Source organism: Pan troglodytes, chromosome 1 (assembly GCF_028858775.2).
Source record: "Pan troglodytes isolate AG18354 chromosome 1, NHGRI_mPanTro3-v2.0_pri, whole genome shotgun sequence".
Taxonomy (NCBI): domain Eukaryota; kingdom Metazoa; phylum Chordata; class Mammalia; order Primates; family Hominidae; genus Pan; species Pan troglodytes.
Genome location: NC_072398.2, coordinates 226,322,505 through 226,337,969, shown reverse-complemented (window position 1 = coordinate 226,337,969; position 15,465 = coordinate 226,322,505). Strand labels below are relative to the sequence as shown.

General features: G+C 49.8%; 1 non-coding gene across 1 annotated transcript; it reads left to right on the top strand.

Annotated features, from left to right (window-relative positions):
• Positions 1-3,610: 3,610 nt before the first annotated feature.
• Positions 3,611-3,685, top strand: LOC112207369 (small nucleolar RNA SNORD66). The gene has a single exon (XR_002941801.1). It is a non-coding gene; the product is annotated as a small nucleolar RNA SNORD66 (small nucleolar RNA).
• The last annotated feature ends 11,780 nt before the right edge of the window (positions 3,686-15,465 follow it).

The window sequence follows — 15,465 nt, the reverse complement described above, 5'->3', positions numbered from 1 at the left end:
ACCGGAATCCAGGTCAGTTTGACTTCAGAGCCAGCACTTCTAATCCTAACCTTTTAGGTCTTTATTCTTCTCAACCATCTTTAAGTTTATAATTGCATAAAAACTGAAAGAAATAGGTGGGAAGGTGGAACAGGAGGTGAAAGGGCCACAGTCCAGAAGGTGCTCAGGCCCTGACTCCACAACCCAGGGAAAGATTTTGGGAGAATTTTCTTCCTTGACGGTAACTTCAGATGATCATAATAATTAAGCAAATGTGTGTTAAGCACCTACTATGTGCCAGGCACTGTGCTACACAGTGAAAAAAACTGATCAAGATAGACACAGCCCCTACCTCCAAGAAGCTTATATTTTATATTCTACTAGGAGACAGAGAGACACAGAAATACGTAATGAATAAAAACCAAAGAAGTACATAGACATAAATGAAGTAAACACAAGGGATGGCACATATGTTGTCCTAAAAGCCCACAGGGTACTCATGGTACAAGGCTCCTCAGCAAATGAACACATACTGTGAACTATCTGGATGGCCCAGACATCCTGCTCCCTTCCTTCTCTTACTTTCTGCAGCTCCAAGTGTTGATTGCTACTAAGAAAACCGAAGGGAAACTGAGCTGGTGGGGGACCACCTTCAATGAGGGAATCATCAAAGTCCTCTCTGATGATGTCTATCTTGGAATCCTTTGCCAGGGAAACCATCTCTATGACCCTCATTGTAAAAGGAATTGCTAGAGGGGCAGTGAGTAATCTGGAAATGGGTGAGGTGCTGGAGCCCAGAGGAAGTCAGGATGGGGACCTCTAGGCATCTGGCAGCGGAAACCACTCCTGGTGAAGCTGCTAAAATAAACACCTTCTAACTATTTGTTCTCACTTCCTTCTCTACCTATACTCAAAACTGAAATCTTGAGAAGTGGGGTGAGGAAAGGGAAAGTTCATTTGGCCTGGCTTAAACCACATGCCCATTTCTTGGCTGGAAATAGAGCACCTTAATTTTTGCTACCCCACTGAGGCTGTTCATTATAGGGGAGAGGAGATTCTAAAACAACAACCAAAAAGCAAGGGTACTGTTAGGAATGGAGAATAGATGCTGCATAGCCAGAAAAGTTAATCACAAGAAGAGAAACGGACTAGAATTGAGATTTAAGGAAAAAGAGAAGCAAACATTCTAGTGTGGAGGGAAACAGTCTAGGGAGTAGGGATAGCATGTGCCAAGGCCCTGAGGTGAGAATTTATGTCAGGTAAGAATAGATGAATTTCATTATCTACAGGAAAGGGAACTAATCTGTGTATAAAGATATACAGTGTAAATATATGTGTGTGAATTGATAGATGTTGGGAAGGTAGGTAAGTAGGTAGGTAGGTAATAAAATAACTAAAAATATAAGCTTCCTGAAGTTGGTAGGTGGAGGCATGGATGGATGGGTGGATGAATGGATGGATGGATGGATGGATGGATGGATGAGGGATGGATGGATGAGGGGTGAATGGATGGATGGGTGGATAAGTTAATGGATGGATGAATGGATGAGGGATGGACGGGTGGATGAATGGATGGGTGAAATGATGAATGGATGAGTGGATGGATGGATGGATGAATGGATGGATGAGAGATGGATGGGTGGATGGATGAGTGGATCAGTGGATGGATGGATAGATGAATGGATAGATGGGTGAATGGATGGATGGGTGGATAGATAGGTGAATGAATGGATGAGAGATTAATGGATGGATGGATAAGGAATGTATGGATGAATATGAGTAGATGGGTGGATGAGTGGATAGCTGGATAGATGGATGGATGGATGGATGGATGGATGGATGGATGGAATAATGAATGGATGAGTGGATAGGTGGATGGATGGATGGAATGACAGATGAATAAGAGGATGGATGGATGGATGGATGGATGGATGGATGGATGGATGCAAGGATGGATGGAGAGATGGGTAGATGAATGAATGGATATATCTTCCTGAGCTGGTAAGATTTTGGCCTTATCCTCAAGTCTGTAATTCTTCAGTATCACTTTTCTAACACATTGGCTTGAATGTCATGGCTGGGACAAAGGTGAGGTGAGAGAGGCACCTTAGGCACAAACCATAAGGAGGTGTTGAATCTCAGAGTCAAGAGTGCCCTACAAGTCTACAAGTAGATGCCTCCACGAATCTCACACCCTAGGCACCTCACTCTTGCTTCCCCCAGGCTGTCCCTGTTGGGTTTTATACATGCACCTCTCCTGAGAAGGAAACAGACCCTCCAACCAGAGACAGACAGCCTTGTCAGATGCCATGCTGCAAATGACTTCAGGGCCCAGGGTGTTCCTAAGGGCTGTTCCACCTTCTGATCTTTGGCCCTTTGCTGAGACAAAGTGATGTGACAGAGCAACCATTTGCATCGTTCTTGTCCCAGATCTATCCCATCATCTTGCTATGTAAACTTGAAGAAGCCTCTTACCCTCTCAGAGCTTCAGTTATTTTCTTTGTAGAACAAGAGAGGTTGGACTCAACTCTGGAATGATTTGGTTCAAAGAAAGAGTGGAAAGAAAGGTGAGAGGCTCCCAGAAATCTTCAAGGCAACCCCTTCTTAGAAGGTTTTGCACTGACCACTTCCCACTCCCCCAATATTTTCTTCACTTATTGACCTTTCAAATATTCTTCCTACATACCCAGCTTTGGGATTGATGCTTAGCACAATGATCCACACAGACACTGTCCCTGGACTCTTGGAGCTTAGAGTCCACTGAGGAAGTCAAAGAGTAAATCAAGAAGGAGGTCAATCACAGTTGGAACAGCTGCTCTGACACAATCCAGGGGGCAATAGAAACCTGGACAGTGAGCCTAACCCAGCCTGCAGTCAGAGAGGCTTCCTGGAGGAAATGGCTCCCACAGATGAGTAGGAAGAGATCAAGCAAATAAAGAGGAAGAAATGACAGTGCCCCCAGAGTCTCACTCAAAGATCTGGGGAGGTGGGCCAGGCCCCAACACTGTGAACCCCTCATCAGGTCCCAGGGACCTTGGTCATCTGCAGTAGCAGCACTGCCTCCAGATTAGCGTACACCATCTTGGAGTCCTTAAAAGTTCTTTCCTCTGTTCTTCGAGGTTGCATCTTGCTGAGCACACAGAGGAGATTTTAAGCTGTGACTTGTTGAAAGAGAAGCAGCAGAGGGTGTCATTCTTAACACACATGCCCTGTGGCAGCCTGGCGTGAGGCCTTGGAAAGATGATTAGGGTGTTTTTTCAAAGGATGTGATTGCTACATTTTCTTTTCCATTTTTGATGTTTATGACTCTCTTTCTGTCTTCTGGCTAGATCCTGAGCCGCACAGAGCTCACTCTTCAAACCTCATCTCATTATCCATTTTCACCTCCAATTGCATATTTTAGGGGCTGGTAATAGGGCTGCCTACGGTGCTATGTATTACAGCTGAAGGATCTGCAAGACTCCAACACCCCCACACTCTCCTGCCATGCAAAAGAGACAAAATATTTTCATTTCTAAGCCTCTAAGCCTGGAGGGGAAAAAAGTTATGCAACCGTGTGACAACTGTGGCTTCTTAAAAGTCTTTGGTAGCTGGGGAAGGGATCCGGTCTCAGCTGGGGAAAGGATCCAGTCTCAGCTGGGCTTTTTTTAAGTAACAAGTGACTGGGCCACTGACATGTAAAGAGGGAAGTGAGGTGCTCCTGGAGCTTCTGCCTCTGCGTCCAAGTGCCTGCTTGGAGGCCTTGCTGGAGACAGGCAGCGTCTGGGGTGAGGTGAGGATGGGGCCAGAGCTGATTCAGCACCTGCTATGCAGAAGTGCTGAGCCCTCCATTTACACACATCTTTCAGGTGGCACAAACTGGCATGTGTACTAGCTTTCTGTGCTGTGTAACAAATTTTCACACACTTAGCAGTTTACAACAGCACAAATGTGTAATTACACAGTCTCCGTGGGACTAGGTGTGGGTTAGCTGCACATGTGCTAACCAAGGTGAAATCAAGGTGTCAGCCAAGGCTACAATCTCATCTGAAAGACTCAGGGTCCTCTTCCAAGCTCACTGGTTGTTGGAAGAACTCAGTTCCTTGCAGTTGTAGGACTGAGGCCCTTACTCCCTAGAGCACCCAAGATTGCCTTCCATATGGCCCTCTCCACAGCATGACAGCTTGCTTCTTCAAGGCCAACGGGAGAGCATTTGCTACCTCAAATCTCTCTGGCTTCCTTCTTCTCTAATTTCTAGGCTATTTTTTAAAGGGTCAGGCCCACCAAGGACAATCTCCCTGATGATGATTAGGTCAGGCCCACCAAGAACAATCTCCCTGATCATGAGCTTAAAATCAACGGATTAGAGACCTTAAACACATCTACAAAAATTCTTCACCTTTTCTTATCATGTGACTTATTCATTTGAATGTCACCCCATCATAGTCCCAGCCCCACCCACCCTCAAGGGGAAGGGATTATACCAGCCCTGTGCCTCAGGGCCCATCTTAGAAACCAGGCCACCACAGCTCATGTTTTCCATGGCACACACAGTGCCTGGCGTGAGTCAGCTTCCACTTGGCACATACATGAGTTCATTCGGGGGAGCCAGAGAACAGGCAGTGTGGGCTTCCCAGGGGCTGCAGCTCAGGCAACCTGGGTTGAATCTCTGCTCTGAGTCTCACCAGCTTGTGGGAACTTAGGGAAGCCACGTGCCTCCATTTCCTCATCCTGGAAATGAGTTCCATAACAGTACCCGCCTGGTAAGTTGTTTAGAAGCGTCAATGACAAAGGCCCACTGCGTGCTTAGCAGAGCCCTGCATGCAGGGATTGCTCAGTGATGTTATGATTCTGCCTAATTCTGCCATCCTTCCTCAGTGCAGTGCCAGCACCAGGAGACTCTTTCCCCCAAAGCACCACCCCTCCCTCTCCCCACCTCCAACATCCACCTCCATCCCAGGAGCAAACAGAGACGGAGCGATTAGCCCTCAGTAATAAAAGTACACAGGGCTGTCAGCTGGCCTGCCAAAGGAATTTATGAACTCCGCAGAAGCTTGTACTGCTACAAGATAGTTTCTCAGGGGACCACTTCCCAGGTCAGAACAAAAAATATCCCATCTGTCACTGCCAGATCCTCCCTGTGGCAAGATATTAAAGCGTTGCTCTCCCCTTCCGCATTTTCCAAACCTTCTACAGTGAACCTGCATTATTTTTATATCAGATAAAAAAAAAAGTAATAGACCTGATTTTTCACAGAAAATCTTTGCAGTTAGAAACACCAACTTCTGCCAGGTTGCGTCTGCAAGTACAGCATTACCAGAGTGCCTGAGAGCTCTGTTTTGTTCTTTTCTTTTTTTAAAACAAAGATCCATTATGCAAATCGATTGTAAAATTTTTAAAGCCTCTTGTCCTGTCTCAATTAATCACAGTCTTTGTGGGCCCGGTTTCAGCAGCAACGAAATCCTCGTCATGCATGGAGGGTGGCCAGAGAAGCAATGGTGCTGGCCTTGTCCTGCTCTGGAGACTTCTCTTGTCCCTTCCACCCAGGCCTGCCTTTCCTGCCATGATGACCTAGGCATCTCGCTGGTGGCTGGCCACCACCCTTCACCACGATCATCGCGCGCATACACACAAAAAATCCCTGGCAGTAGCCACTGTTCCATCCTCCAAAAGGGTCCTTCTCCAACAGGAGTGAAACTAATGGCCTGTAATTTACTGCTCAGCCCCTATGCTGCCGGCTAAGTGAAAGCAGCCGCTTGGCTTAGTTCCGCCCAGAGAAGAGAAGGGAATGAGGCAGGCCTCCATCAGCAGCAGCAGTGACGCCTCTGGTCTTAAGCCCGCCCTTCTTGCCCCTTCCTCCCCTTGGAAGAACTTTCAAGTTTCTCCACAAACCCCCTTCTCTGCCCCAACAGCTATACCGAAGTGGCTGAACAACTACCAACAGCCACACTTGATCAGCCGTCCCCAAATCATCGTGGCCAAGCATTCCCTGAGGACCAGCCTCCCATTTCTGCATGTCCCCACCACTCACCCCCGGGCCACTTGTTCTGCCCATCTCAAGCACCTTTTCTGAATCGTTCCATTGAATCTCACTCTCAAGAAAGGAACCCAAAACTTATACTCACTCAGGTATAAGAGGCCAATAAACCCTAAAGCTGTTGGCTAAGCATGAAGCTTTTAAGCTCAGAACCTCAGTAGGAAGTTTGGGGGAACTATCCCATCTCCTTGGTGGGAGCTGCAGCCCACATCAATGCTGAGTAACCCACAGGAAACACAGGCTTCCTGACCCATGAAACAGTAGTAGGTGCATTACATTCTGTGGCCTGTGAATCAGAGCCCAGACCTCACACCTTCACAATGCCATTAGATGGATACAACTGCCGTGGTGCTGGGGAGGGAACACTAGCTTCTCACTTTGATAAGGCACCAGGCCAGACCTGCCAGAGACCCTAGTGGCACAGACAGATGAAACAGGAAGCTGCAGCTGGTGGCAAGATGCAACCTCTAGCCCAAAGAATACAAGCCCACCGTAAGTCCTCACACTTTCTCACTAAGGCAGTTTCCACTCTGCTCATGCAATGCCCAACCTGAGCAACCTGACAGCAACCTCACCTGCCATCATGGGACTGCAGTACAAGCAAATAAGCTAGAAGGCGAAGCCACAGGCAAAGAAGGAAACTCAATTCCAAAAGCATGAATTCATCAATCGCTCCATCTCAGGCACAGAGGTTGAATGAATAAGACCTGGCTTTGCTACTGCAACATGGAGAAGGCAGGTGATTCAATCACTAAGCAAGAACTCACCATATTCTCAGGCCAGGTCCTGGGGTACCAGGATGATGGAGATACGGTCCCATCCTGAGTCTGCATGTGCAAAAGGAGGAAAGAAAGCATGCCTGATGAACCACAGACAGTGTGGTAAAGGCTCAGGCAGATGCATGAAAAGAACATTCTGGAAGCCCAGATAACCCTGCAGATGGGACCCTGCCGGTCCCCACCTGCACTCTGCCACAACCATAATGAGCTGTGTGCATCCTACACCTTCAAAGCCTTTGGTGCCTCTTTTTGCCCCCAAGCTTGCTACCTGTCTCCAACCTTGTGCTCCTCCAGCCAGCAGCATCAGCCTCACTTGGAGGTTGTTGGGAAGGCAGAAGCTCAGGACCCACCCAGACCTGCTGAGGCAGAACCGCCCTTGACCCAGACACCAGAATGGACGCGCACATATTTAAGAAGCACAGTGTTGAGGGGGTACACCCACGTGACTCTTCTCCATGCCCCATGAGTCCTGTGCAGCCCCTCCTGAGATTCCAGAGAACTTCAGCTGGTCTATGACACCCTCCATCCCCCAGGCCCGCTTCATGGAGCCTGCTCACCCTGGTGCAGATAGGCACTGAGCCACCTCTCCCCATGGCCAGACTGTGTGCCCCTCAAAAGCAAGGACTGAGGTCCCCAGAGTTAACCCCTGCCAGGCACACGCCATGTTCCATGTTCAGGTGCAGTAAAGATTTGCTGAATGAATTAATAAACCGTACTTCAACTGTTTTAGACATCACACACTTAGTACATGAACAAGAGGAAATGCGAGGATGCAGGGTATAACTATTTAAAAGCGATCTGATTCATTCACCGCCTTTGAAAATGTCCAGAGAAGCGAAGGCCATGGCCTTTCGTAAAGAGCCGATTAATGTCAGAGGCCTGGGGCTGGCTGCACGCACTGAAGCCAGGAGGGAGGCTGGCAAAAGCCTCCCTGGGTACCAAGGTCGGGACGAGGGATTCAATTTGTCATTTTTTTCCTTTGTCCAGGAGATTAAAAGTTGCTCAGAGCTGGCTGCTCTGGGAACCTTGTGGGGCTGGGTAGGGAGCAGGGAGCACTTGGCAGGAAGCAACCCACCCCGACCCCCACCACCTTCCTAGGAAGACAGCCCCAACCCAAAAGGAAGCATCCTCCTTCGTTTTCATAGAGAGTCTCAGAGACCCAGACGCCTTCCCAGGTGGTTTGGGGTTTGAGCGTGAGTTCTGTGCCCCTACATCCTTCCAGTTCCAGCAGCTGACCTGAGGGCTCTCAGGCTGCAGGGAGAAGCCCGGGGGTTTGGGGAGTGGACACCAGCAGAGGAGGGATGTACAGGAGGAAGACGTGCCACAGGGATGGGCTGCAAGGCTGCAGTTACTAATTCATTTGGATGAAGCTGCTAAAGTATAATTAAGGAAGAATCTCTCCAAGTTTGGAGTACACAGAACAATAAACAGCTGCCCGCTTTGATTAATAGCCAGAACATCACTGAATCCGTGCCCAGCAGCCATTCCGGCAGGAGCCTGTGGACTCAGGAAAGCTTTCTCCTCCAGGCCGGGCCAGGCACTGGGCACTCATTCCATCGACCTGGATGGCGGGCAAGAGAGGGCTCTCTTGTCACATAGGTTGAGGGAACACCAAACTGAATGAAATCACAAAATCAAAATTCAGTTGGTGCCTCAGAGCCAGGGCCAAGCTCCTGTTAGCTGTGACTCTCCCAGAGAAGCAGGAAGGCCGCAGTGATTAATCACAGAACCCTTCCTAGGTGGGGATGGGGAGTGTTGAAAGGGAAAGGCAAGAGAAGGAATCTGGAAGGAAGTGTCCTGTCCCCTGGAGACACAGCCCTCGCTGATCCTCACACTTTCCATTTTCCCCCTTCACCGTTAGGAGGGTGGGCACAAGACATGCCCAGCCTTGTTCTTGACTTTCAACAGCACCAGGTCCCAGTTTCTGAGGCTACAGTAAATGTTGATAATAGCTTGTAAGCAGCAGGGTAGGCAACTGGAACGGATCCAGAGCAGGCTTGGGGACGAGATACAGTTGAGGAACTGTGTTTAGATGGCAGGAGGAAAGACAGAGGGGAAACCATTATTACTTAAACCCTACAAGAGACTGTCATTAGAGTTGCTCCTAACATCTAGAGTCTCTCCTTCTGAGTAGAAGATCAACTTCTCCCACCTTTCCTGGAGTTAGGTATTGTCATATGACTTGCTTTGGCCAGTGGAACAGGTGTAGAAGTTGAGTGTGGTCATGTGACTTGCTTTGGCCATTGGAACAGGTGTAGAAATTGAGTGTGGTCATGTGACTTGCTTTGGCCATTGGAACAGATGTAGAAGTTGAGTGTGGTCATGTGACTTGCTTTGGCCAATGGAACAGGAGTAGAGGTTGGGCAGGGTCATGTGACTTGCTTTGGCCAATGGCAGACGTGTGTAAGCTCCCATACTCCCTTGACTCTGCCATGGTGCCCAAGGGTCACTCTAGATGGTGAAGGCTGCAGATGGGGAAGCCTAAATCTCAGGCAAGGACAATGTACTTCAGAGCTGTGTTTTTTAAGCCACTGAAATCAGGGTGCTAATTGTCACCTCCTCAAAATCAAGCCTGGTTTAACTAATACAGAGGCTTATCCCAGGAGTGAGTTGCTGTAGCAGAAACCCAAATATGTGGCTTTGGCTTTGAGATCAGGCAACAGGAGTTTAGAAAACTGATACCAAAGGCTGGAAAGATGGTGGTCACGCCATGCAGTGGCCAGATTTTTGTAGAACTGTTGCCTGAGGTGCCTTGAGAAGTAGATCAGCCATGTGGTGAAGAAACGAATCAAGGGAGTGGGCGCTACACCCAGAGAAAAACCAAATGGATTGGGGGCGTCTCAGGATAGCAGCTCAGACAAGGGTGTGGCATCCAGAGTAGCCTGGATAGAGGCCGGACAGAGCAGCCCAGGGAAAAGAGCCTTCCTGTGTGACGCTCTCGCTGAAGCTGGACATCTCGAGGGCCTTGAGAGTACGTCTGACAAGTCACATGACCACACCCAACTTCTTCTTCTGTTTCACGCAGCCAAAGCAAGTCACATGACAAGGCAGTCACATGACAAGGAAAACAGAGGGAAACATAAGGATGAGACAACAAAGAAATTTAGAAATGAGGATTACACCTCCCAAGGAAGGGTGGCGTGGCAATTGGAACATGGAGCTGAAGAGATGAAGCCCTCACCACATTTTCAGAACATTTCAAGGCCACAAGGCCCCCCGCCCAGCATGCACAGCAGAGCACAGAAACACGTTAGGCAAAATGAGCCTTGGCCTGGCCCAATTGTCTACAGCCAGGAGTGGGCTGGGAAGACTGCTCTATCCCCAGGAAGAGCTGCCCCCATGCCTACTTCACATGTGGCTAAGAGGAGAACGGAGAAAGCAAACCCCCCAGAGAATGGAGCCAAGGGCTGCAGAGGACCAAGGGAGCTGCTGCCGGGGCGCAGAATCAGCACCAGATTAAAGAACATTCCCCACCCAGCAGGAGAGTCAGGCCTGGAAATGTTTACCTAGCCGACTGGTGAGTGCTGTGGGCCCCTGCTCTCCCCCTTTCTGAATGGGGTGGCCACCCTGTCCCTTTCCTGTAGTTCTGGGGGCCGGGAGTGCAGGTAATTTGTCTTTTCAGCTCCTAGATACCTGAGAAGGAGGTGCCATGTCCAGACCCAATGCAGAGGCCACTGTGCCTCACTTGAGATCCCAGAGCAGACCCAGCCAGCAAGCAGGAGGCTCCTGGGTTCTTCCCCAAGTGGGCTAGTAGCTGGCACAGCCTCTTTATATTTATATTTGGAAATATAGCATTTGCTGATTAAAAATAGAACTAATGATATCTTTGTTCAACATAAGAAGACAACAGGTTAGAGAAATTATAGTTTCCCTCCCTTTCAAATTTTCTGCAATCTATGGCATTTTCAAGTATTATAGAATTTTTTAGAATATCTCTAAGAATGGCTTCTCCCAGGACCCACACAGAGGGCATGAGATTTACCCTTTTCAATAGAAGGAAAACTATTCCCAAGCCTTTAAAAGCATCTCCCTGTGTCTGAAGCCACATGAAGTCACCAGAACAATCGTTCCTGAAAAATGTCTTTTTGTCACCCTGCAGTGGGAAGAGTGTCCTTTTAGAATGCAGATCCAATAGGGAGCTCCAGATCCCCACTGCCCTTCCCTCCCCTTGCCGGCCTTACCACCCCGTTGCCCCTAGCCTGTTGCGAGAGGGGGTGTCGCCACAGATGCCCTAACCTGTACAGGCCACAGCCAGCCCCCATGGTGAGGGGCGGGGGGGCTCCTGCAGGCTCCAGCAGCCAAGACACCCATGGAGGCCTGCTCTGTGTGTGTGTGTGTGTGTGTGTGTGTGTGTGTGTGTGTGTGTGTGTGACAGAGAGAGAGAGAGAGAGAGCCAGCACGTTCCTCAGAAACGATTTGCAGTCACCAGTAATAGAAACACATCCAGAATAAGGCAGTGAAAAATAAAGGGAAAAAGAGAGAATTGTACAGTGAAAGCACACGAAACTAGAATAAAAAAAGAAACAACGGACTCAGGGAAATAACAGCATGGAACATGACAAAGAGTCAATATCCGGACGCGATAAAGATCTCGGCCTCGCCGTGTCGTCTCCCAGACAGTCATAAACCGTGGAGAGGGCCCAGCAGAGCACCTGCCTACGCAAGCGTGTGCGTCCATGTACGGGCACGAGTGTGTGTGTGAGTGTATGTGAAGGCATGTGTGTTCCCATGAGTGTGAGAATGTGTGTGTGCACATGTGTGAGTGTGAGTGTGTGAACATGTGTGTGCACGTGCACCCAAAGGCAACTGACAGTACCGAAGCAATGACCTGAGACCAACACTGTCCCCAAAGGTGACCCAGTGTGGAGAGGCAGCATGGGAGGAGGCAGAGACTGCTGAGCTCTGACCCCGCCCCACACTGGCTCACCATGGGGCCTTCTGCACAGTGACGTGGCATCTCCAGCTTTGTTTCCTCGTCTAGAATGGGAAGAATCCCACTGTTGCTGCACAGTTAAAGGAGGGAATGCGTGTGGTGCCCAGCACACCTCGGGGCTCAGTGCACTTTCACTGTCATCCTTCCACGTGGAAACTCACTCTGTTGGAGAATTCACCTTCTGGAGAGAGGTGGCCAGACGGGCCCTTGGAGTGCCCAGGCTATCAGGGTTTTCTCTCTGCAGATGCAAATGCTCTAGAGATCTGCAGACCCCAACCTGCGGTGCACCAGGCAATGGCACCAGGGAAGGTCCAGGCCAGGACAGGCAGTGTCTTGGTGAGGGATGGGACCCTCCAAAGACAGATGCTCTCAGTGCCAAAAGAGCGTCCCTCCACCGCCTCCTTTGTAGACACCTCCCACACACATAGGGAGGCAGGAGGGCTCCAGGGTCCAACAGCCAAGGCCCAGACCCCAGCACTGATAGGCCCTAACGCATCCTGTTGGCCAAGTTACTCCTGGCTCCAGTATGAGATGCCAGTGAGATGGTGCCTGCACACCACGCTCTGGTACTCAGTAAGCTGTGTTCTTTGTCATCCCATGAAGAGGAGCCCTTCCAAAGGCATGGGCACCTCCACCAGGCAGGGCAGGCACCCATCCAGTGCTGCTTTTAATTTGCCTATACTCTCCCTCTCCAATCTTGGAAGGATGGTCCCGCTTCACAGCGAACTCCCTGGGTCCTTGGGAACATCCCCAAGACCCCTGGCGGAAGGGATGATGCGGTGGAGCACTAGAGATGTGAGCCCTCCCCAATAAAGAGCTGCAAAGTCTAGGACTGATGAAGGGTTGCTTTCACTCAGCAGACAAACATTTGTATAATAATTAGGTTGAAGGAGGCCAACATTTTAGAAGACCGTGAATATTTTTACAATCATTCAAACGTCCAATCCTGGGTCAGTGGTTAAATAAATAACTATTCAAGGGAATTCCAGGTAGCAATGAGTGATTGTTGTCACATCCCTACATGACTATGAGTGATTTTTGTCTTATTAGTTCTACTTTTTGGTGTTTTCTGAATCATCTGTCTCATACAATGAGTATGCATTACTTTACTGAGAGTAAACAAATTAATTTTTTAACATATGCCTAGGGTGAAGAGCTACGACATGTTTGGAAAACAGTTGTATAAAGTTATTAAGAACATAATGGGTGCGTTTGGGCCTTTGGAGAATTTCCTCTAATACTTAGGCTATCATTTTAACAACAAAGAGAAACGGAGGTTGAAACTCTTCTGAGGCTGCAGGGGAGATCATTTTCCCGGGACTCTTAAGTGGACCCCATTGGGCCCAGGGGACCCAGGCCCCACCCCAGCCAATTCCATCACCAAGTTCTTTGACCTCCACTCCTGACATTGAACCAGATCCCTGCTCTTCCTCCTGCTATCCCCATTGTCCCCTGTCCCAGCCACTCTCAGCACATACCTGGGTCATTAGACAGATCCTGCCTCCCGCCTCTCCTGCCTCCCCTGCTGGCCTTGTTACAGGAGGAATTGCCTCTCCCGGAAAAAGGCATGTTAGAGTCTGAACCCCCCAGGACCTGTGAATGTGGCCTTATTTGGAGGCAGGGTCTTCACAGAGATAATGAAGCTAAATGAGGTCCCTAGGGTGGGCCCTAGTGCAAACGCTGGTGTCCTCACCAAAGGGGAACTTTGGCCACAGGGAGAGGGAAGATGCATCTGCGAGCCAGGGAACACCTGAGGCTCCCGGAGGCTGAGAGAGGGGTCTGGGCAGGTCCTCACAGCCTCAGAAGGAGCCACCAGAATTAATTTTTGTTTTTTAAGTCCCCAGTGTGTGGCACCTTGTGATGCCAGCCTCAGGAAGCTTGTGTAAACCCTTCCTCCACAAGGCAGCCAAGGTGATTTAAAAAAAAAAAAAAAAATCTGAGCACATCATAGCAGGGCTTAAACCCAGCTAGCCACTTCCAAATGGGCGTAGACTTTGAAATGTCAGCATAGCTGGCAGGCAGGCCGGTCCCTACCTGGCTTCTTCCTCCCTCTAACTGCAGAGCAGTTCAGCGCCCTGGGCTCCTCCCGATGCTGCACCCACCTCGAAGCTCCGCCGCTCTCACACACCACCCGAGACACTCCTGTCTGTCTCCCTCCTCTCTCCTCCGCACAGGCACTCACGAAGCCACGCCGCCTCCCTGCCAATTTCTCCAGCTCCCTTGTAGGGTGTCGGTTTAAATAAGACCACTTATTCTAAGGGAAGTAACTCAGGAATGGAAAAACAAACATCGCATGTTCTCACTTGTAGTTGGGAGCTAAGCTATGAGGACACGAAGGCATAAGAATGATACAATAGACTTCAGGGACTTGGGGTGGGAGAGGGGTGAGGGATGAAAAACTACACATTGGGTACAGTGTACACTGATCAGGTGATGGGTGCACCAAAATCTCAGAAATCACCACTACAGAACTTATCCATGTCACCAAACACCACCTGTTCCCAAAAACTGTTGAAATAAACAATATATCTATAATGTATCTCAGCAAACGGGGCACGTCTCAGCACCCGGCTGAGAGTGGCTGGGACAGGAGACAATGGGGACAGCCCCTGTTTTTTCCCAGTGCCTCCCTCCTCTTCCTCCTGCTCAGAGTGACTCCTTCCTTCAGTCCGGGGTTGATCCAGTTCAACGCTGTTGACATTTGGGGCCAGATCAGCCTTTCTTATGGGGGGCTCCCCTGGGAATTTTAGGGTGCTTAGCAGCATCCCTGGCAGAGCCCCTCCCCAACCAAAGTGATGACAACAAAGGTGACTCCAGGCATTGCCAAGCATCCCTTGGGGACAAAATTGCAAAACCGCCCTTGGTTGAGAGCTGCTGCTCTAGCGGTAAAGGCCTTGAAGGGGTGGACAGTGCCCACCTCACTCCCCACTGCACCTCCTCCACTTCAATCCCCACCGCATCTCCCCACCTCACTCCCCACCACATCATGTGATGGTCAAAAGGATGGATGGGTGAATAGGAGAACCCACAGACACATTTCAGTTGCCGGTGGCTCGGCTGCAGCCAGACCCTCGCTCTTGCCCCTGGTGTTGGAATAAGCCCTGCATGACTCACAGATGGCCTGGGGGCCGGGGGTGGGGATGGCCTCGTGAAACGCAGCCCCCATAGTGGCCGTCTCCCATCTCCTGTTCCCCTCCTTTGGCATATTTCAAATGCACCAGGGCTTTGTATAAACCTGTTATCCATCAAGGTGAAAGCCAGATAAATAAAAATGAACTGACAGAAGTGTGAATAGCATCAGATCCCTCCTGGGCAGAGAGATAATACGCTGATACTCTAATGGTTGTATTAACAATTTAATAGAGCCCGAGTGCCCAGGGCCAGGCAGGTCTCCCAGCAGCCGGCAGCATAGCAGATGTCTGCTCCCACGCCGGGAGTGAGGGCCAGGCCCCGGACTCCCAGGTGTCCCTGAACGGGTCAGGGTGGAGGTCTGGAGGTCTGACCGAGCCTTGGTTTCCTCCAGTTCCCTGGGCAGAGTGAGCCTTGCGGTCGTCGCAGCTTTGGGAGAGGAGCTGGGCACTGTGCCTATTCCTGCAGTTCAGGGGTTCCCCCACCAAGAACAGCTGACATTGACTTTGACCAGGGGCACAGAGCCCAGGGCCCCTGAGGGCTGGACCATGCACAGTTGCTTCCCCTCTTTAAGACCCTGCCAGCACAGAACTTGGCATGCAGTTAGTGCTCAATAAATGTTTGTTCAA